At 23.2% G+C, this 23,908-nt stretch overlaps 1 protein-coding gene across 2 annotated transcripts in view; it reads right to left on the bottom strand.

Annotated features, from left to right (window-relative positions):
* The window catches only part of LOC122501553 (disheveled-associated activator of morphogenesis 1), a 155,907-nt gene that overhangs the window by 96,273 nt on the left and 35,726 nt on the right, over positions 1–23,908 (bottom strand). Inside the window, exon 1 of one of the 2 annotated variants that reach the window (XM_043611103.1) lies at positions 22,304–22,450. The exons of the other annotated variant lie outside the window; for it this stretch is intronic. The gene's annotated coding sequence lies outside the window, so the exon portion shown is untranslated. Of the gene's footprint in view, positions 1–22,303; positions 22,451–23,908 lie in introns of those variants that run through there. 2 annotated transcript variants of the gene reach the window in all.

Below are 23,908 nucleotides of genomic sequence, written 5' to 3'. Positions count from 1 at the left end.
TTTAAGAGGGACTTTATACTTTAAAAATAAAATTTCAGTAAAATTTAAATAAAATTCTTTTAAAGAATTCACTTGTTTTTAATAGAATGTAAAGAAATTTCAATTATTTGTTTATAAAAAATTTAATTATCTTTAAACAATAGAATTAAAAAACTTCAAAAATCTTATTTTTGAGAATTTTCAAAAAAGTTTTCGCACTAAGAAATATGAATACATTATAATGTGATACTTTATAAAATTCAATTACCTATTTATCAATTATTAAATTAAAATACTTTGAAAATTCTATTTGTTAAAAAGTTTCTAATGAAATTCTCAAACAAATTTAATTATTTTCAGTTGAATTTCTCAAAATTATTATTAATTCGATAATTTTTTTAAATTTATTTACATAGGTATTATATTTAAATCAGTGACTGATTTTTTACTATCAAATTAATTATTTTCAGAATTCAAATTTAGAGAACAGTTTAAATATCTATAAGAATTGAAATAAAAAGCGATTTTTTAAAAACAAAAGAGAGTTAATTTCTAACTCCCTTCATTCAACACCCGCGCGAGTTATTTTTTCCTTGGGGAGTTAACATTTGGGTGTGAAATTTTAACTCTCTTTATTTAACTCCCCTGGCATTAACTCCCCAATGGGTGCGACTTTTATAGACCCCCCGGGGGAGTTAAAATTTAACTCCCTTTTTTTACAGTGTAAAATAATAAAATTTTTTTTAATTTGGTGAAAAAATTTCCGGTCAAATTCTATCGAAATAAGTTTTATATTTTGCAGAATTTTATTACTACAATTTTTTTAAAGTAATCGTGTTTTGAAAAAAAATAAGTTAAAAACTTTGAAAAACTTGTTTAAAAATAATTGAATTTTACAAAAAGTTGGAATATAAGTTGTTATCAGAATGAGGGAAAAAGTTGAAAACTTTTTTGTAAATAAGGGAAAAGTTGTATAAATTTTTTTTTAGAAAGATTTTGTAAACTTTATTCGTTTTGTAAGTTTTAGAAAAATTCTAAGTTGATGAAAATTTTTGCAAAAATCTAAATGTGTTGAATTACCTCAGACTTTGATTATTATTTACGTTCTATAAACACACGTCTGACAAAAACGTTTTCAAGTTTTAGGTCAAAGGAAATGGACCATTACTCGATAAATGTCAGTAATCAAGTAATTGGATCATTTACTTTTATTTCTCTTTAAATTGTTGCATAAACAGAATCTTAATAGTCTATCGTTTAATTAAATATGTAAATGCATTATAATCAAATGTTGTTCATTATAAAAATTTTGATAGCCTAAATGATATATATGTGAAAATGAAAATATAAGAAAATTACAAATTGGGATGGAAATTATAAATTATAATGAAAATTATAAATTGGAATAAAAATATAAATTAGAATGAAAATATAAATTAGATTTAATATATAAATTAAAAGATGCAATATAAATTAGAGGATTCAATATAAATAACACAGAGGCGTCATAATCTTGAAACAGATTAATATATGTATATATTATAAGCGTTACATATAATTTTCAGTAGCTAAGAAATTCCTCGTTAACCTACTCATTACCCACTTATGCCAACTTTAATAATCGCAAATCATTCCAACTAGTCGCAAGGTCGAAATAGAAATCGTCAAATCATCAATTAGAAATTTAATAGCCATTGACACTATTACTTTCCCAAAGTCGATGAAACAAATTAAGATTTTTAGTGAACAACTTGGCAACCTAAATTTCTCTCTCAACGCGTACAATAAATTAAAGAAAAAATAAAGAATCGGTGATATCTATATATAAGCTTTGTTAGTTTTCTTTTGTACAATAATGTTGAAAGTTTACTTTTACTTTGTCGAAAGCTCTTTTTGCCTATCTTGAAAATGATTATAATTTGCACACATTTAATGGATGCGAACGTTTAAATATTTTTCAATACTGGCGATCATGATCGACGATAGAGACAAAATTAAAAGTTTCAAAAAATATTCAACTTAGAAAACCTGAATATATATCGCTACTTCTAGTTGCAAATTAAATAGTCCAATCAACTATTAGACGCTGTTATTTACAAGCTACGCACTAATACAACTCTGCAATTAAGTATGCAGAAAAGAAATTTCGCTTTTTTTTTTGTACCCCCTCGAGTGATAAATGCGACAGACATTTAGAAAGAGTAATGTAAATCAAGCCAAATATCGGTTTTCGCATAAGATCAGCTCTTCAATCTCTTTTACATTGATACAATCCTTATAACCACCGTATTACATCGTGTATTCGAATAAGTAATTGGATATTCAAGGAGCTAGATAATAATTTAACCCTGACTTTTCGAAACTATTTTATTTACTATACAGTCAATGTTGGATTAATTGCATAAATTAATTTACAAGCACTTTTTCATTTCACGCTTATATCTGTGGATATATTTTATTCTTGCACATTTTCAGACAATGGTAAACAGTCGATTAGATTTATGGATGTCGGTAAAGGGTATACGTGAACCTTTTCTAATTAACAGATTAAATTTTATCGCATATGCAGGCTTCGCACTTATCTACTAAAACCTATTATTTATTACTTTTCTCTTCTTTTTAAAAATTGGCACATACTTTAAATCCTCTAGTAGATAAAATTATTTGGCAAATAAAAAATTATTCTCAAAAATTTTAATAAAATTAATAGAAACGATTAAGGGGAGTTTCCACTGAATTTGTGTTTTTTTAGAATTTTTTTATAGTAAAAAAAATATTTATTACTTAAAATTTTTATGTACCTAATAAAATATAAGTCTGAAAGTACTCGACAAAAATTCTTTTTGTTTTTTTTTCAAAATGAAGTCTTAGAAATTTGCTATACCGGAAGTGGACTTGTAGTTTATTTATAGGTATATAAACATTTTAAGTAATAAATATTTTTTTACTATAAAAAAAATTCTGTGAAAAAAACCTCAAATTCAGTGGAAAATCTCCTAAAAAAATGTTATTAAAATTCTTTAAAACAATTCAATAGTTTCCAAAAATTTGAATAAAATTTTGTCCCAAGAATTCAATTATTTTCAATTTCTATTATTTTAATAAGATTTCACAGAAGAATTCAATAATTAAAAAAAAATCAATAAAATTCTTCCCAAAAGTTCAATTATTTTTATAAATAATAAAATTTTTATAGAAATTCAATTATTATTTAAAGTACAATTTTCATAAATTTTTTGTAAGAAATTAATTATTTAAAAACAACTTTATAAAATTCCCCGGAAAAAGTTAATTATTTTTAAGGATTTTAATAAAATTTGTTTATAAGAATTAATATATTTTTTAATGCAATTGTAATTAAATTTCTTGAAAATTTTTTTAAAAAATTCTTTATAAGAATTCAATTATTTTTACAAATAAGTAATCAAATTCTTCGCAGAAATTCAATTATTTAAAAAAACAATTAAATAAATTTCGTTGCAAGAATTTAATTATTTTCATAAATAATGAAATTCTTTACAGGGCATCAATTATTTTTAATACAATTTAAAATAAATTCCTTGAATAATGCAATTATTCTATAAAATTTTTTTAAAATTCTTCGAACGAATTCAATTATTCAAAAAATTCTTCATTAAATTATTAACTTTTGTATTTAAAGAATTGAATTCTCTTAGAATTTTCTGACCAGAATTGATTTGAAAATAAATTTCAGTTAACATTTTTAGATAGTAATTGAATTTTAAATGCGTTATAGAATAAATTTTAAGAAATAATTAAATTTCAAAAGATTTTTAAATTGAAGTCTTTAAAAATTTTAATTGTTGTAAAACTAGTAATATTTAAATATATATTTTAAAAAGATATTAAATTATGAATTTAAATATTTGTTTTTTGTAAAAAAAACTCATTCAAGTTTTGAATAGTTTAAGTTAGAAATTATAAAATAAATTAGTATTTTTAAAAATTGTAACTAAAATATTTTGAAAATGGTTAAATCCCCGTAAATAATTTAAAACGATTAAGTTAAATGTCTAATTAATTGGAAATTGTGTCAAATTTTCTAGAAAAAAATTTTTATTTTAAAGAATTTTTTTTTTTACTTTCAAAAATTATTTTTAAATATTTAATCGTATTTTTGAAGTATTGGAACAAAATTTTATAAAATTATTGGATTTTAGAAAAATTTAGAATTGAAATTAGATGAGAAAAAAAGTTTATATTTTTTATGGAAATCGGGAAAAAGTCAGGGAAATACAGAATCAAAATTTGTCAATTGACTTAAATCAATTTTTTAGGCAATTTTAATTTTTCGATAGGTACTTTTTACTATTTTTTCCTGTCTTAAAGGTATTTTTTGATCCATTTTTTAATTTAATTTTTAAGTGAGAAGTCTGAGCTTGTGATTTTCTATAATATAAATGAAAAAAGCGATTTTGTTTTGAAAATAAGATTTGTTTTTTGGTTTGGTCAGTGGTTTAGTATTAGGATTCTAGAAAACAAATTTTGATTTCTCATTACTACATTGTTTTTTAATTTATAAATTTGAGGAAATATATAGAAGTAATACATTATCTTGAATCTGAAAGGTAATTATTGTGTATATAAATAAAGAATCCAGACAGAGATCTTGAGGTTGAGAAATTAATTATTAATTTCTCAGAGGGATATTAAATTACTTTATCTTCATGAAATCAAGATTAGTATCTGACAAGGCAACATTGTTGAAATGAGTCAACCTCTGGTGAGGAGGGATTTCCAGAGGGTTGCAACCCTTGTATATTAAGCTCCAAAACTAAATCAATAACGGAACACGGTCCAATATAATAGGTGCACGCGGTGTTCAAGTCAAGAAAAACTTCCAAATATTTCAAATTAGTTATTCCCGAAAAGAAATTAAAACAATTAGTTTTCTCTTGTCAAATTTACTTTAGTTCAAAACAAATATCCACATCTCAATTACAACATATTATCTGTGGTAATAATTCAACATTATCTATTATAGAAATAATTCAACATTATCTATAGAAATAATTCAACATTATCTGTAGAAGCAATTCAACATTATCTGTATAGAAATAATTCAACATTATCTCCTTGTTTTGAGGGATGAAAATCAGAAGTGCAATTCTATTTTCTTCTTTATTTGTTATGAGGGACAAATATGTAATTTACTCATATATAAATATCTTTAAAGTTCAATTTAGTTGCGAAGCTATGGCTTCTCGGTATGACCTCTATATATTTAAGGCTGTATATATGTATATATATATAATGTAAGTTAAGGAAAGAGTGTCGAATGTCAATTTAAAGTTGGATGAAAATGTTAGTATCGTCTATACATAATACGATCACGAAACCGACCTTTCTACCCACTTTTTACAACTGGATCGCGTTGAACTGGCTGATTTAATTAATGAAATTCAAGTAAGGATGCATGGTTGGTATCCGGTGTTACTTTTACCCCTAAAAAAAGAAAAAAAACTCAAGATTTTACGAGTGTGTTTAAAGGGCTTTAGGACCGCACTGCATAGTCTTCGTTTCGAACATATGTATTATGATAGATTATGAGAAAAATTAATTACCTTTATTTGAATTATTTGAATTTTTTTTTAAAAATTCAATTTTGGAGAAATTACAAATATTTGCAGAAATTCATTTATTTAAAAAAAAATAAAATAAAATTCTTTTTATAAAATTCAACTATGTTCAAAATTTGAAAAAAATTCTCTTAAAATCACAATTATATCTTTATAAATAACAAAATTCTTCTCCAAAGTTCAATTATTTTCATAAATGTCAAAAAAAAAAATTCTTGTCCTAATTTCAATTATTTTCAAAAATAAAATGCATTTTTTTAATTTCAATGATTTCCACTATCTACTATTTTAAAAAAATTTCCCAAAAATAATTCATTTATTTAAAAAATTTTTTAATAAAATTGTATGCAAACATTTAATTATTTTCATAAATAATAAAAATTTCACAGGAATTCAATGATTTTCATAAATAATACAATTTTCTTAAGGAATTCAATTATTTTCATAAAAAATAATTTAAAATTCTAAAAAATAATAATTGAATTAAAATGATGAAAATAATTATTATGAAGTTACAGTAACAATATTCTTATGACATAAAATAATGATTTTATCTCTTGGTCATCTTTAATTATTAGAAAACATGAAGAAATCGATCACTCCGAGTCTTCGACTCGGAGCAATCGATATTTTCATGTTTTATAATAGCAAGTTATACTTTTATATGTTGTTTAATTTAAAAAAAGTTTGAATTTGAAATTTTTGAATGTCTTAATTCCTATGTGGAAAATCCTGTTCCAAAAATAAGATTAAAAATAGGAATTGTACAAATATTTTCCTTCTTTTTCAAAAACAAAATAATAATTTTGTTTAAAAAATTGTGATCCATGAACATAAATAATGCAAAATAAATCAATTTTCTATTTCTTAATCACAGTTGTTTTACAATTTTCTAATTTTGTTCAGAAGTGAAGAAAAAAAATCTGCATAATTTCAATTTGACAAAACATAATATTTAACAAAATTTTAGTCTTTTAATGAAAGGAAGTGAACAAAATTCTGATGATTACTATTTGTTATTACAATTTTGAATTAATTATAAAATAAAAATAAATTATAAGATAATAATAAAATATGCAATCTATCTAAAGTTAACAAAATACAAAAGTATACACAAAAGACAAGTTCAGACTGTGAGGGACAGAAAAAATGAATGAATGAAAGAACATTCAAATTATTATAGTTAATTGTTGTTACGATTTAAAAATGGTACGATTTTCATGACTTTTACTATATTTGAAGTAAATATCAGTAAAAAGTAGTAAAATTTATTTTGGACTTGGTAAAATTTCCTCCAAAAGTAGTCTAATTTAGAATTAAAAATTTCTATTTACAGAAAAACTTACTACTTTCTACTATATACTATTTCTATGTTACAATTTATGTTTAATTTTTATAAAATTCTTTATAGAAATTAGAAAAACTTTCTTCAGAAATAGTAAAATTTACTAGGAAATAATCTCCCCAATTACGAATTAGTTAAAAATAATTGATTGTTAGTAAAATTTTTGCTTCAGTACTACTAGTAAAAAGTAACTAATTAATAATATAGGAAGAGTTAATTATTAGTAAATAAATAAATTCGAAAATAGTCAAATTCCACTAATTGAATTGTTTACCAGAAATATTAGTTGACTATTTTTTAAAGTAAATTTAACTAGTAAATTTAATTAACTTAAAAAGTGAATTAGTCATTATTATTTAATTTTCTTCATCACAGTCATTATTAACATTGTAATTAGTAAAACATTATTATTTGAAACGCTGACTGACTTTTTACTATCAAATTAGTTATTTTTAATTAATTCAATTTTAGAGAGATAATTTTTTAATAATATGTTGTACTACGTTCGAAGAAAATTTAAAAAAATTTTATACAAAAATTATCTTTGAAAATAATAAAATTTGCTGATAAAAATTATTACTTCCGAAGTAAATTTCAGTAAAAATTATAGTAAATAAATAAATACTTTCAACATAGTAAAATTCTATTTTAGAAATAAGGGAACCCAATGATTTTGTTTGTAACATTCGGTAAAAAAAAGAAATTTGAATTTCTAAAAAGGAGATTCAAATTAAAAAATGCAATTTTTTAAATAAATATTACCTAGGCTTTCAGAATAAATTTTATAATATCCAAAGTAAATTTTAGTAAAAATTAGTTAGATTTACTTCGAACTTTTAAAAAGTTATTTTAAAAATAATAATTTTTAATAATAAATTCCACTAAGTTTGAAGAAAATTAAAAAAAATTTCATACAAAAATTAACTGTGGAAATATTAAAGTTTTTTATTAAAAATCGTTTTCTTCAGAGTAAATTTCACTATATTCAAAGTAAATTTAAGTAAAAATGAGTAAAATATACTTCGAACTTGGTAAAATTTATTCTGGAAATAGTTCTAAAAATTTTTCTAATTCACAAAAAAATGACAACTTTTGTAAGGTTTCCTTTTAGGTTTATATTTTTATTTTAATAATCCAAATATGATACTGTATTCGACTAAATTTTGTTGTTCTTCCAAATAATTATTTTATTCTGCATGTAAAAAAATTTGATTAATTGAAATGAAATATTTTTTCGAACGTATTTAGTCCATTTCTCTATACTTTCGATTTTTTATTTTTTATTATAAAATACTGTTAGTAAAATTGACTCCGAAAATTCATTTTAGAATAAATTTTACTATTGCTGAAACAGATTCTAGTCAAAATTATTAAAATTTACTTTCGAATACAGAAGAAAATAGAGAGAAGAATCTAAAAACTTTTTTAGAAGAATTTTAACGTTTTTTTCAAATTTTGTAAATAGATTTTAAAATCAATGAAGTATATAATATCAATGAACAAAAATTCAAAGATGAAGTATAAAAAGAAATTTATCTGTATATTGTAAACGTATTGCCTTAACGATAAATGATGAAACTTGTATATAATAGAAACTTAAAAAGACGACCTTTAAAGGAAAGTTTTGTAACAAGTTATTTAATATCAGTTTTAATATATAAGGGCCAAGACCTAAGAACGAATTATCATCATAATAAATGACATCTTTCGAGAATTATTACTAAGAGGAGGATCTTTATTAAAATTATATAAATTTACAAAAAAGGAATATATAATTAACGTTATGTCACTTGCTTTTTTTTATTACATTCATCTTTTTGACTTCATTCATTTTTTTTACAAAATAAGGGAATTTTAAAGAATCTCCTGTTCTCCTCACTGAATTTATTATTATATTCTAAAAATGGAAATATTGTGTTTTGAGTTCTTGAAAATCGCGCTTTAAAGCGACAAAGCTACCGACACTTGCGAGATCTTGGCACGCGTTCAAACATTCATTTATTATTCATCATATGTGCAATATATCTATGTACATGTGAGTTTTGAAACCGCCTGTTCTCTAGAAATCTTCTCTTCTACAAAATCTGACTCTACTAAAATTCCCTTTATATGTATATATATTTACTTCTCTTCAAATTTGATGCTCTACGGAAGGTAGGTATCACCTGACATTTTGTTTTAAGACTTTTAAAGAGTTTTCGTGATGTCTCTTTTTTCAAAGTGTACATACTCTGACAAGGTAGTGGATATACGTATCACGTTACACTGCACACATGATATTCCCTCTTTAAAAAAACCTATAACTCCATTTATACTTCTTTTTTATTTCTGCACTGAAAAAAATTTAGTCGAAAAATTTAACTATCGTTATGTAGTTAAGTGGAAAGTAGTTAAAATAATTAATTTTTTTAGTTTCAAGAATTTATTTCAAAATATTTTTGTACCTTTGTTTAAAAATTTTGAATATTTCGAAAAGAATTGTTCTCTATCGACAATTGATTTTAAATTTATTCTCATAAATTTAATTATTTTCAAAATTTTTTTAAAATTCTCGTCAAAATTTTAATTATCTTTATATAAATAAAAAAATTCTTTTCTGAAATTCAATTATTTTCAAAGATCTTAATAAAATTCTAGGCAATATTTTAATTATTTTCAAAAATTTTCCTCAATTCAATTATTTACAAATTTTTGATAAATTTTTTTCGCAATAATTCAATTATTTGCATAAATAATAAAATTCTTTACAGGAATTCAATTATTTTCATAAATAATATAATTCTTCTCAGAAATTCAATTATTTTTAAAAATTTTAATAAAACTCTTTGCAACTATTCAATTATTTTCATAAATAATAAAATTAATCGCAGGATTTTAATTATTTTTAATACAATTTTACAGAAATTGCTCAAAAATTGTAATTATTCTTAAAAATTGAATTTAAATCCCTCGAAAAAATCAATTATTTAAAAAAAATGTTTTTTAAATTTCTTTAGAAGAATTCAATTATTTACAAAAATATTAGAATTTTTCACAAGAAGTCAATTATTTTCAAATATTTTAATAAAATTGTTTGAAAGAAATCAATTATTTTGAATGCAATTTTAATTAATTCTTTTTTTTTGAAATAATTCAATTATTCTTTTAGATTTTAATAAAATTTTTCCCAAGATCTCAATTATTTACATAAATAATTCTGCGAAAGAATTCAATATTATATCGATAAATAACAAAATAATTCCGAAAATTCAATTATTTTGAGGCATTTTTAAAAAATTCTTTTGCAAAATTCTATTATTTTCATAAATAACAATATTCATCACAAAAATTCAATTATTTTTAAAAGTAATAAATTTTTTTCTTGTAAATCCAATTATTTAAAAAAATTCTAATATAATCGTTCGCAAAAATACAATTATTTTTATAAATAATAAAATGCTTTTTAGGAATTCAATTATTTAAAAAAAATTTAATAATATGTGTTTAAATAATTAAATTCTCGTAGAATTTTCTAACATAAATTGATTTAATAATGATTTTCAGTTAAAATTTTAAATAATAATTGAATACTAAAAGCATTATAGCATGAATTTTTAAAAATAATTGAATTTTGAAATGGTTTTAAATTAAAATCTATGAAAATTTGAACTTTTAATATTTTTAACTAATAGGGTAGAGTCTCCAGTTGTAAGACACCTCCAGTTGTGAGACAGTCAATTTTTTTTAACATGCAATATTAAAAAGCCGATTGGTTTATATAAAAACATTTCTTTTTATATGAGCCAACTTTTTCGTGTACGCCGAAGCGAATATATAAACTGTTTTTGTTAAATACCAACACTGCGTGTGATAATCGACTAAAAAGCGTTTTTTCAATAAATGCAAAGTACTTTTTTTGCAATTTAATTAATTGAAAAAGGTAAATGTAATGCATTTTCTTTTAGTGTTTTCCTTATATTTTGTGATGCAACATTGCATTGTTCCAATCTACGGTTGAAATTAATTTAATTTTCCTTTTTCAAAATAGCGCCAATTTCTGGGTGTGAGACACAGCATATCACCAGTTGTGAGACGGTGTCAACACCCATCTGGGCAGCATAAAAAATACGACTTTGCAGGCATACTATTTAAATGTTGTTTTGATTTCTTTTTCTAGTATTTTTGGGCATGTCAAGTGGAAAAAAGTCAATTGATTCAGAAGAAATCAATTTTAATACTCTTGTTGAAGCTATTAAATTGTGTTTATTTGGTAGTCATATTTTGGCGAATAAATATTATTATTCAGTATATAATAATATATATTATTAATATATTTAATTATTTCTACTAAACATAACGTTTTATGTCAAACTTATTAAATTTTAGCAATTTTTAATCAGTGTCTCACAACTGGAGACATTTTTTTTTTTTGAAAAAAGCGATGTGCTCGGAAAATGTATCGTAAAATTTTTTGAGTTCATCGAAACACTATACTTTCTTTTAATAAAAGTTGCGTATTTCTGTTACCTTTCGAACGGTGTATTTTATTTACAATTTCGTTTACCCGTTTACAATTTACGGGTCAAAAATAAAACCCGTCTCACAACTGGAGACTCTCCCCTAATTTTGTAGATTTACTTTTTTTGAAAAAGTTTATTTGAATTTTTTTAAAGTTATTTGAAGTTTTTATTTTCTAACATATTTTTAATTGAAGAATTTCTGAACAATCGAATTTTCGTAAAATTGAATTTTCTCAAAGAACTTTTTAAAAATAATGGATTTAAAGTAGAATTTTAGTCAAAAATTTTAGAAAATAATAATTGACTTAAAATAATGAAAATAATTTTAAAGAAGTGACAGTAACAAATATTCTTAGAATATAAATAATAATTTATTATTTTATCACCCGATCATCTTTAATTATTATAAGTTATTGAATTTCAAAAGGTTTAAATTAAAAATTTTTGAAAATCTTTTGAAAACTATATTGATGTTTTTTGAATTTTTGAAAGCTATTGATGTTTTTGAATATTTTTATAATTAAAGAAATTCGTAAATAAATGTAATACATCATTTTTTGAATATCTAATAATTTTTAGAGTGAATCAGAATATTTTTTAGGTTAAGGGAAAAAGTTAAAATTATATCTGGAAATCAAGGAAAAGTCAGGGAGAAACAAAATTAAATGTTTGTGGCAACTCTGTATTAGCTTTATTAATTTTCTTGATCTATTAGCTACCCAATGGGAAATGCCAGTGTAGTGCCGATGCTCACCACTGGCTTAGTACTCAGACGATTGTTCGGCGTAGTCTAGCCGAGCCTCGACAATTAGTGCTGGCGCAGTACAGAATTTTTGTTTCGCCAAAGCTTGGACAAGGCTCGGCGGCAAGTGCTGGCTGAGTATAGAAAAATTGTTCACAACGCTCTTTGCCAACATTGCTTTTTTGACATAAACTTGAAAAAAATTATAAAAAAAGTTTATGAATGTTTATAAATATAAATTTATTGAAAAAAATTAATATTTTACTTTTCAGTTGTTCATTTTTTATTCTTGTCAAATTTAATAATAACAATTTAACACAATTGTCTAATTTTGTAAATAATAAATTATTTAAACAAATTAAAATTATAAACAAAATTTAAACTTTAATCTCAATAATAATTTGGTTCCTATTAAAATACTATTATACTTCTTACTATGAATAAAAAATTATTAAAAAATTACCACGTAATTTAAGAATTACGTAAAATGTTAAATGCAATAAGTAAAGTAATTTAATTTTTAAAAATTTAGTTTAATTTATTTTATTTCAATTTATTATTTCTAACGTATCCCTATTTTTTTCTCATCTTTGACTCAATAATTGTATGTCTGAATGATACTGAGATATTAAAATTTTACTGCACACACGTGTCGTTAGCATAGTGGTTAGAGCGTTAGTCTGTTAGTCCGTAGGTCGTAGGTTCGATTCCCCTCGTCAGCAATTTTGTTTATTTTCATAGGTTTGCGATATTTCTAGATTCCAATCGTCAGGTACTAAAATATGAAAATCTAATGCACACTTACTGTAATTGTTTATTATTTAATTTTTAAATGTTATAAACAATTTTTTTCTACTTCATTTACTATATCCATATTGTTAGTCTCCATCTTTAATACAATTTCTTTAAGAAGAGAAATATTTTATGAATAATAACTATTTATTAATATTATTTACCATTTTGTTGTTAAATTATTTATAATTATGAATTTACGACTAATTAATAACAATACGGCATTTATTGCGGCAATATTCTCAGCCAGCACTGGTCCAGTGCTGCGCCAGCGCTGTCTGGCAGCACTGACAGACAGTACTTCGGCAGCGCCGGACGGCGTTATCATCCCAGAGTTATGCCAGTGCTGGCTCTCAGCCTTGCCGCCAGTGCTGCCAGTGCTGGCGCAGTACTACGCCAGTTGTAAATTTCCCATTGGGTAATTATCAAATTTTAATTCGATTACCTAACTAACGTTTTTTCCATTTTTTGTATCTTTCAGAATTCAAATCAGAAAGCAAAGCAATAATTAATTTTCCAAAACTGGTTCAGAGGGAGAAATATATTGCAGTACATCCAAGAATCTTCAGTGGCCAGGTATTTAATTACATTCTATATCTATTTTATTTTCTTTCCTTTTGACAAAAACATCTTTGAATCAAAGAATTTACATCTAAAACTCGTTTCGTCAAGAATAATATTCTTGAGATATTTTTTTTTTTGGCGAAACTTTTGCATTGCTTTATGCAGATTCTGCAACACGAAATAGCCAATATTTTTTCAAAAAAAAAACAGGAAAGAAAGAAAGAGAGAGAGAAACAAAAGGAAAAAGAATTTGGTTTTTATAAAAATCCACTGAAAAAGGAAAAATAATTCGGTGATAAAATTTCACAGTGAAGGACAACGACTTTAGCATGAGAGTCATAAAAAAAGGACCATGGTTCTCATTTAGACAATACCTATTGCTCGTATTTCTTTATGACGTCGGTCTTTTCGACAAGTTATCGCCACCAAACTATGCAGTACACTAAGCGTAAAATCGTTTTAAATCTTGACTTTTGATTTACGAATAACGTGAGTTTAAATCATTTTTGGGGTCACTCCATCTTTGTTGTATATACATATTGTTTTGTAGCTTGTTGCAGAGTTTTAAAAAAAAAATAAATAAAAATTCTGGCACATAATTCGAGACGTTACATATCAGGTGTATGAATAATATATTCAGGATTATTTTTTATTTGAGAAAAGCAAATTTTTACTTGTGTTTTTGAAAGAAGATATTCAGTACTTTCATTATTGGGATTTTTATTTTGTCTACTTATCAATTTATGATTTGGTAAGAATTCGCAATTTTTAGGCTTCGCACTCATTTACTAACAGTTACTATTTACTACCTTTTTTACGGTTTGCTGCTATTTGGATACATTTTTTAGGTTCTTTCTACTGAAAATTACTTTTTTTCTTTTTTTCGAGATGTCAGACTACCTTAAATCCGCTAATCATTGAAGTCAAAACTTAATTTTTTTTTCATAACAATTACAAAATCAAGAATCACCTATTCACTTAAAAAATTTTGTTACCAAATTTAACTGTACTAACCAAATTAATTACATATAATCAAATTTTAGTCGAATCAAATTTCACTGGATCTAAATTTTAAACTATTAAAACTACAACTGTGGATAAAAAACTTTAATTCAAAATTCAACCGCACTAAAATATCCTATTTGTACAAAAGAACTCAAAAGTAAATAATATTTATACTTAAAATAAAGTTGAATTCAAAATGAAGCTGCGATTTTTTTTATGAAACAATTGTTGACGCAAGTCTGAGGTGAACCTCGATAAGGAGCTATCAAAGAAATCTAGTCGGTCGGAAAAATTATTGGCCAATTTACATAATCTGTTTATCGTAGAGTTCCCACTAATCTTCCATACTATTTCATAATTAATTTTCATTTATATGAATCAGTGAAAACAAAACATTTTTTATTATTTAAAACTAAAATTAAATGAAATATTAATAAAATTCCTTTTTTAGATGCATTTTTTAAACAACTTTAATACTTTTGAAAAGAAACATTACCTGAAACCGATACAAGTTTCTCTAGAATAACGAAATTCTTAATTTGAAGGAAGTAAAAATTTCGCTAATACAGTCAAATTTGTAGCTGTTCTAGTTGAAGTATTTTTTTCTTCAAAATTTCGAAAATTCAAATGAACGAAATTTATTTATTTAATTTAAATTTTTCAAAATTAATTAATTAATAATATTGCGTCACTAATTAAAAAATATTTTATAAAGTTTCTAATTGTTTAAATTATTTTTTTGATTTTTAATACAATCAGTAATGTTTGAAAAAATTTATATTGAAAGAAATACTTCGATCATTTGAATTTTCGGAATTTTCAGTTGGTTTACGTTTCAAAATGATTTTTATTTGTCAAATTTAATTTTTAGACAGATACTTTTTTCTGATTTTAAATAATGTCCATAAATTATTGAACGTTCAAATGAAGGACGATATTTTTTTATTAATTTATTCAATTCCAATTTTATAACAAACTATTTTTTTATACTTTAAAAGAAACTTTTAACTATAAATAAATCTTTAATTTACATTATGCTTCGTTTCAGTATAAAATTTTTTAAAAATATTTAAACAGAAAAAATAATTTGTTTATTTGAACGTTCAAAATTTTAGAGAAATTTTTATAATATCAATTGGGGTATTTTAACTTCTTTTTAGTTTTTTTGTTAGTTTTTAAAGCTAACTTTTTATAGTAACCAAAGAGTTACTACTGCCCGAGCCTGAATATTTTCTTTACAGAGTTACTCAATTATAACAGTAGTATTATAATTTGCATTCAACGCTGTATGTAATTATTTAATAAAATTGTAACTAGCATAATATGAATCTACATAGTGAAAATTAGGGTTAATAAAAAATAAAATTTTAAATCACACATTATAATTTAAATAATTATTAGGAAATTCGTGGAATGTTTTGATTTAATTTTTCATAACCAGAAATAATAATATTCCATCAGTATCACATTAATTAACACTTTATTCTTAAATTGTCTAACAAGTGTTATTTAATTGGTAACAAAGTTGCTGTTTATTGCGCGACTTTAATTACTCTTAATTGGCTCAAAAAGATTTGATCATTTATTAAGTTGCTTCTGTTACAATGAGTATATATACTTGTTGCATAAAAAGTAGAAACTAACTTCCCTATTATATATAATACTATAATAACAATTTAGTAGTTTTTATTTATATACATCAGAGGAGAACAAAAGTGGAATAATCCTGAACTCACTTCCTATATTTCTATAAAAATGCCGCTGCAGACAAGTATAAATACTTATGAAATAAAAGTGTATCATAAAATCGAATTTCAATTTATATCTATTTCCGAGATAAATTTATCTTTTCTATTCAGCTGAAATTGAATTAGTTAAAAATAACTAATTTTTTGCAAAATCTTGGTTGACTTTTTTTTAAAACAATTAGTACAAAATAACTAATTATTATTGTAGTAAAAAATAACTGATGGGTAGTAAAATCTTAGCTGATTTTTACTTCAGAAAATTATAAAAAATAATAAATTTTAGTATAATTAGAAAAAACTAACTGTTTGTGAAATATTGTCTGACTTTTTACTTTAGTAATTAATTATTAATTAGGCCAACTCGTTCACTCTCTAAATTTGAATTAGTAAAAATGTTTACTAACTTGAATTAGTGACTGACTTTTTGCGTTTGAATTATTGAATTTTATTAATAAATAGTCATTTCTACTAAATTATTAGTAAAATTCACTAATTAAAAAATAAAAATCAAAAAGTCATAATCACTAATTAAAATTTATCAACATTTTTACTAATTTAAACTTAGAGAGCACGATTCAAAATTAGTATTTTTCTACTCTCTAAATCGGAATTAGTATATTTTTATTAACATAATAATAATTATGTTAATAAATAAATTATTATAATTTTTATTAGCATAATTTTACTCATTGCTAGTTTTTTAATTTACTAAATTAATTAGAGAATAAATTATTAGTTAAATTCACTTTTAAGTTAAAGAAAAAATTGCTAAAATTTTTAGTAACTAATTCAAGTAGTCAAATTTGATCATTTTTTATTTATTTATTCACTGATAATTTGTAATTTTCTTCTAATAATTTACTAATTATTTAGAGAGGTTATGAGATATTTGGTACTAATTAGTTATTTGTTAATAATAATGAACTAATTATTAATAATCAATGGTAAATAAGTAAAGTAAATAAAATAGTAAATATTTTTAAAAAAGTAAATAATAAAGAATAAATACATTCATTAAATAATAATTAGTTATTTTATACCAATAATTAACTAATTGTTTAGAGTTTATGGGACATCTACTAATAATAATTAATTAATTTAACTAGTAATTATTTAATTATTACTAGAAAATAATTGATTATTGGTTAATAAATAAGTAAGAAAATAATCAAAATAATCAAAAAAGTAACTAAAAAATGGTAGCTAAAAATTTAAGTTACTTTTATATAAACTAAAAGTGAATTTAACTAATAATTTACTCTTTAAATCTGAATTAAGTAGAAAATTACTAATTGACAGTAAAACTGTGAGCGAGTTTGCCAAATTAGTAGAAAATAAGTCATTATTAGTAAAAAAACTAATTTAGTAGTCAAATTTGACTAATTATTTGTAAAGTAATTAATGAAATATTTAGTTGACTAATTTGTTGACTAATTTAAATTGATGACTGACTTTTTGCTTTTTAATTAGTAAATTTTACTAATAAATTATTAGAAATTACTATCTTTAGTAAATTTACTAATTAGTGAATAAATTCGTGACTGACTTTTTGATTTTGAATCAGTAAATTTTACAAATAAATTAGTAGAAATTACTATTCTGTAGTTAAATTTACTAATTTCAAAGCAAAAAGTCGGTCACGAATTAATACGCTAATTAATAGATTTTACTAATGAATAGTAATTACTACTAATTTGTTAGTAAAAGTTACTAATTCAAAAGCAAAAATTTTGTCACTAATTCAAATTAGTAAACTATTTAAAAATAATATAAAATTTACAGAGTAGCCTAAAAATTACATTAACTAATGAATTAGTAATTTTTGACCAAAAATTAATCAGTAAACGAATCGATACTGTTGAATTAGTCAAAAATTACTAATTCAGATTTAGAAAGCAGTGTATTTTTATTTATTTCATTATTTACTATATTAATCGATTAGTAAGAATATTATTATTTGATCAGCAACTGATTTTGACTATCAAATTATTTTGTTATAACAAATGATTTTTTAACTATAATTCAGAGAGTACATTAATAAAACTATACAGACTGACAGTTTTATTTCCCTTATTCATATTCTTTTCCTATTGGAAATAAATACAATTGGTATTTAATATTATAGAGGAAAGAAAAATAGTAATAATTAATTTCCTGAATTGATATATAGATGAAGTAAAAGTCGTATGGGTAATTATTGTTGGAAAATTTAGTAATCTTTATTTGTACCTAACGAGATGTCTTTATTTCTCATTCTTTATATATACGGAAGTGAATATAAGAGACTTTCTTGTGTGTATTACGGAGAAACAAGTCCGAAATCGATCATGAAATTCATGTGTGGAAAGACACCCAACCTACATATAACACTTTACTTTCCACTCTCTGTTGCCAGACAACTTATCGGCGACAAATATGTCCCTGGATATTTAACATTAATTAATGTAAAGTCACATCTTCTTCCGGCTTTCAAAGAGTTACATAAACGCAAATTGACTTCAATCCACGCGGTGTAATTCATAAATACAAGTATGTAATCTCGTATAAGCCAATTCTGACACGTTGTCCAAATAGAATTGAAAGAAAAAAAAAGATGAATTTCATTTACTGAGTGTTCTTTTTGTTTCTTTTTTGGGTTCTCGCTTTCTAAGGTCATCTCATTCTCTTCTCTTCTCTTCTCTTTTTTTTTTAATTCTCTCTTCTCGTATCTTATTCTCTTACATGCCGTCAATAATTCCGAATGGTTCACTGAACGGTAATCGACTCAAAAGACAGCGCCGAGAACAAAAAGTTTTAATATATAAGAGGACGACGCTGGCAAATTATTAATTATTAAGTGGGTCAGGGGATATTGAGATAAAATGGACTATATACTGAAACCGTCTGTTGTTTGTCTCCGCACGTAACATAAAAAGAGGGTGGAACTATTGTAGAAAAAAAAGTTCTGCTTTTAGACACTTGGGATTTTTAAAAGGCGAGCTTTGTTCCTTTGTATTCAAACACTTCATTGTTTTTTTCTAATTCTAGTAAAATTTTTTTTAATAGTGACGTTCTGTATCGTTTTGAAAAATTTAGATCATATTTTGCATTTTATGTTCTCATTAAAAATGAGAAATGTGACGGGCTCCTAAGAAAGGTATCCAAGAAGCAAAACAAATTATAGGTTATGTCTGTCGTAGAATTATCTTGATTAAGAGTTAATTTTTAATTATGAAAATTTGAAACCAGTTTTTATTTAATATTCTGGTATGATGAAGAGTTGAACTTTAATAATTTGTAATAATAACTTACTCTATTATTCTGTATTTTTACTAAAAAAATTATAAACATAACCTAAATTCTTTTTTTCTCAGGGTTTCATGAGAGCGCGTTACAAATATTTTCCTTTGACTTTCTAATTATTTTTTTTGTTAGTAAAAATTATTTGAAATAAATTGTTTAAAATTATTTTTGGTCTTCGGTATTTATTACCAAGTATTTCTGAAATTTGTGTTTAATTTTTAGTTTCAAAAATTATTTTCTTTTGACATTTTAATATTTCTACTTTTTGAATTTCAAGTAAAATTTTTGTATTTTTTTGTTTTTCAGAATTGAAATCAGAAAGCTATGCGAGAAAATTAACTTTCAGAAGTTTTCGAAAACTGGTCCAGAGAGGGAGAAATGATGCTGCAAACGGGGGACTACAGACAAGGTATTTAAAATTAATTTCGATATTTAATATTTTCAAATTTTTTACAATTGTATCCAAGAGAATTTTTTCTAGCGAAAGGAAATATTTCCATTATTCCTTATTGAATATTGAATATAATAATGCCTAAAAAACTTTTTTATTTAAAATAAATATTGAAAGAAATATTTTCTTTGATTCGAAATTTTTTTTTTTGCTTTTTCAATATGAGGTAGTAAACAATTAGCTACTAATTTAAATCAATAAAAGTTTTCACTGATTTTCTACTAAAACTCAAATATGTATATAATGTAACTTTTACTAATTTCTTAGTAAAACCTGAATATTTACTAATTTCTGTACATTTTTGTTATTTTTTACTATTTCCGGAGTAAATTTTAGTTAAAATTAGGAAAAATGATTTCGTGCATAGGAAAATTTACTCTAAAAAATAAAAATAGTAAAAGTTGACAAAAATAAGCAAAAGTTTCTGTCAGTTTAGTCTTTACTTTGTAAATAGTAAAATTTACTCTATTTTTTCGTATAATAACTAAAGTTAATAATGCAAATTAAATAGTAATTCAATAATAAATTAAATTAAAGTTAAGTATAAATAAAAAAATTAAATGCATACTAAATTTTTTTTTAATTTGAATAATTATTTTCATTTAAAAAAGTGTAAATATAATTTAACTAAATCTAAATCTTTTCTACTAATTTTTGGTATTTTTTCACTAAAACTTTAGTAATAGTAGTGCTAAAGTAAATAGCGCTCAATAAATAGTAATTCTATGACAAATTAATTATTTTAATAAAATATAAATTAAAAAATAACATGAAAAAATACTAAAAAATATTAAGAAATTTTTTTAATTTGAAGAAACATTTTCTTAGATTAGAAATATTTTTTCTTTGCTTCTAAATCTGAGTTAGCAAATTATTAGCAACTTATTTAATTAGTACAAATTTAATGTTTACTAAATTTAAATAATACTTAAGTGAAGGCAGTAACTAAAGCTAATAATAAATTATTTACTGCATAGTAAATATAGTAATTCAAAATAATGAAAACAATTTATTTAATTAAAATAAACCGTTACTAATCTTCTGCCAAATAAATTTATATTTGCATAATTTTCATTGAAGTCAATTAAAGGGTATTTGCTTCAAATATTGAAATTATTGTTTCAAAGTATAATGCAATTGACTAAAATAAAAATTATTCCATTCAAGTAAATATTTATTTGTACCAAGTAATTTTTATTTGAGTCAATTAAATGGTATTTGTTTCAAATATAGGAATTATTAATTCAAAGGCAATTTCTTTGATCTAAATGAAAATTATTTAAATATTTATTTGATAATGGATAAAAGACAATCGGTTATTTGAATTAAAAATTATTTTCAGTGCATTAATTATTATTAAAATAATTATTAAATTAATTAATTAATTATTTAATTAATTATTCTTTAGATTTGAAATAGTAAAAATGTTTACTAATTTGAATTAGAAACTGACTTTTTGCTTTTACATTAGAAAATTTGACTAATATTAAATAGTAATTTTTACTGATTCATTAGTAAAACATACTAATTCAAAAGCAAAAAGTCAGTCACTAATTCAAATCAGTAAATATTTGTACCAATTCAAATTTAGAGAGTAAATATAAATTAAATAATTAAAATAAATATAGATTAAATAATTACAATATGTATAGATTAAATAATTACATTGAATATAAATTAATTAAATTAAATATAAATTAAATTATTGAATTGAATTAAATATAAATTATATATTGAAATTAATAATGATCCTAAAGCTTTGAACGCTCAAATGAAAAAAATTTATTAATTTCTTGTTCAAATTAATTTATTATTACAACAATGTTAAACTGTAATTATAAAGTTTCTAATTGTATAATTCAAGTTTTTCATGTTTATTATAATCAGATTTTTATTGCAATCACTAATTATTTATGAAAATATTTTTAATAAAAAATATTTCGTTGATTTGAACGTTAAAAACTTCTGTATCATAATTGAGAATAAAAATTAAATAATTTAAATAATAATTGAATCATTAGATTAAATAAGAACTATTATTTAATGTTACTACAATTCAATATTTTCTCTCAGTATTACGAATACACGCATAGGAAAAATAATAATTTTTATCATCATAACAATTAAAATTATCAACGGACATGAAAGTTGTGACAATAATCATTTTTACAACTCGTATCCGTTGGTTTTTTTCAAAGTTTGCATCAAAAAATTAGAAAACGCCACTAATTTATAAAATTTCTTAATATCGTAAATTTTCTAACATATAATTTCATAATACAGAAAAAAAATTTACCTATTATGAAAAATCCTCGTCCATCAAAGGATGTAACTTAATAAAAAGTTGCAATATTTCCACATTAAATCCTATTTAAGAGAATCACTATTTCACAATCACTTCCGCATCATTATTTTATATATTCCATATACATAGACACATTTATATAATAATAAATTTATTAAGATATTAACGTATATCTTAATCCGTTCTAAGGATCATCATTAAACGATGAATTCCTCACCAATGTAGAAAATTGAATGAAAATTGCTGGTAATGCACTTATAAATGATTAGCATTTGAGGAAGGAAAAAAAATATATCTCGCGCGTGCCTATAAGTCACGTGGAGTTTAAGGTTCGTACACACAAGCAGTCACGAGTGAAATGTTGAGGCATTGTGTGCGTGTATGTGTGTTTGTGTGAGTGTTGTACGTGCCACGACCGTAGATCCTGTATACACTTTGAAAATCATAAGAATTTCTGTGCGTGCGATATTGCGAAGGACGAAACGTTTGACGAGGGTAGTTCGTAGCACGACACCCCATGTAGAACTGAGCCCTCATTCTATGGACCAAACATCTGTCCTTTACCCCCCTTAACCTCCCGCCCTTTAGCCATCGTCGCATTGCCTGCTACGCATGCTGTCTCGTGTCTCACTAGTTTTTTTCTTTTTTTTCATTATTTATTTTTTACTCGTGCCCACTCAGTACGTGCCAAAATTGAAACTAGAATCATGTGGAATGAAAATTTGATAGATTTATGGAAGAGAGTTTAAAATAGATTATACAGATGTTCGAATTAGACATTTTCATCCTTCTCTTTTTTTTTGTTTTTATCATTTTTCAATTATTTTTTTTGTGTGTGTTTGCGTGGGTGGAGTGTAGTAGAGAAATGAAAGATTAAATTGAGTTTTGAAAGATAAAATGATGTTTCGATAATTAAATTTTTTTTACAGATTTTTTTTTGTGGGAATTTTTGTTTGTTATTTTTGTGAAAAGAAATTTTTTTGCTTGGATTAATAATAATTTGAGTCATAATTGGAAATATTTTGGCTTCAGATGTAGAATTAGGTGGGAAATATTTTTGTTTTCTTTCTCTGGATTTAACTTTTAAAAATAACTGATTGTTAATAACATTTTACGTATAAATTTTTGTTTCGTGTATAATTGATAAAAATTAGTGTCAGTAAAGTGTAGTCCAATTTTCTCTTTTTAGCAATTAATGAAAAATTACTAATTACTATAAAAATTAATTTGTACTCTCTAAATTTGAATTAGTAAAAATGTTTATTGATTTGAATTAGCGACTGACTTTTTGGTACTGAATTATAAAATTTTATTAATAAATAGTAATTTCCACTAATTTATTAGTAGTAAATTTAATAGCAGTAAATTTAATAATAGTGGGTTTTACTAATAAATAGTAATTTCTACTAATTTCTTGGCAGTAAATTTAATAGCAGTACATTTTTCTAATAAATATAGTAATTTCTATTAATGTAATTTTACTAATAAATAGTCATTTCTACTAATTTATTAGTAAATTTTACTAATTCAAAAGCAAACTATCAGACACTAATTCAAATTTGTAAACATTTTTTCTAATTCAAATTTAGAGAGTAA

Source organism: Leptopilina heterotoma, unplaced genomic scaffold (assembly GCF_015476425.1).
Source record: "Leptopilina heterotoma isolate Lh14 unplaced genomic scaffold, ASM1547642v1 Lhet_211, whole genome shotgun sequence".
NCBI lineage: Eukaryota > Metazoa > Arthropoda > Insecta > Hymenoptera > Figitidae > Leptopilina > Leptopilina heterotoma.
The sequence above is the reverse complement of the archived record's forward strand: the minus strand, read 5'-3'. Positions and strand labels throughout refer to the sequence as shown.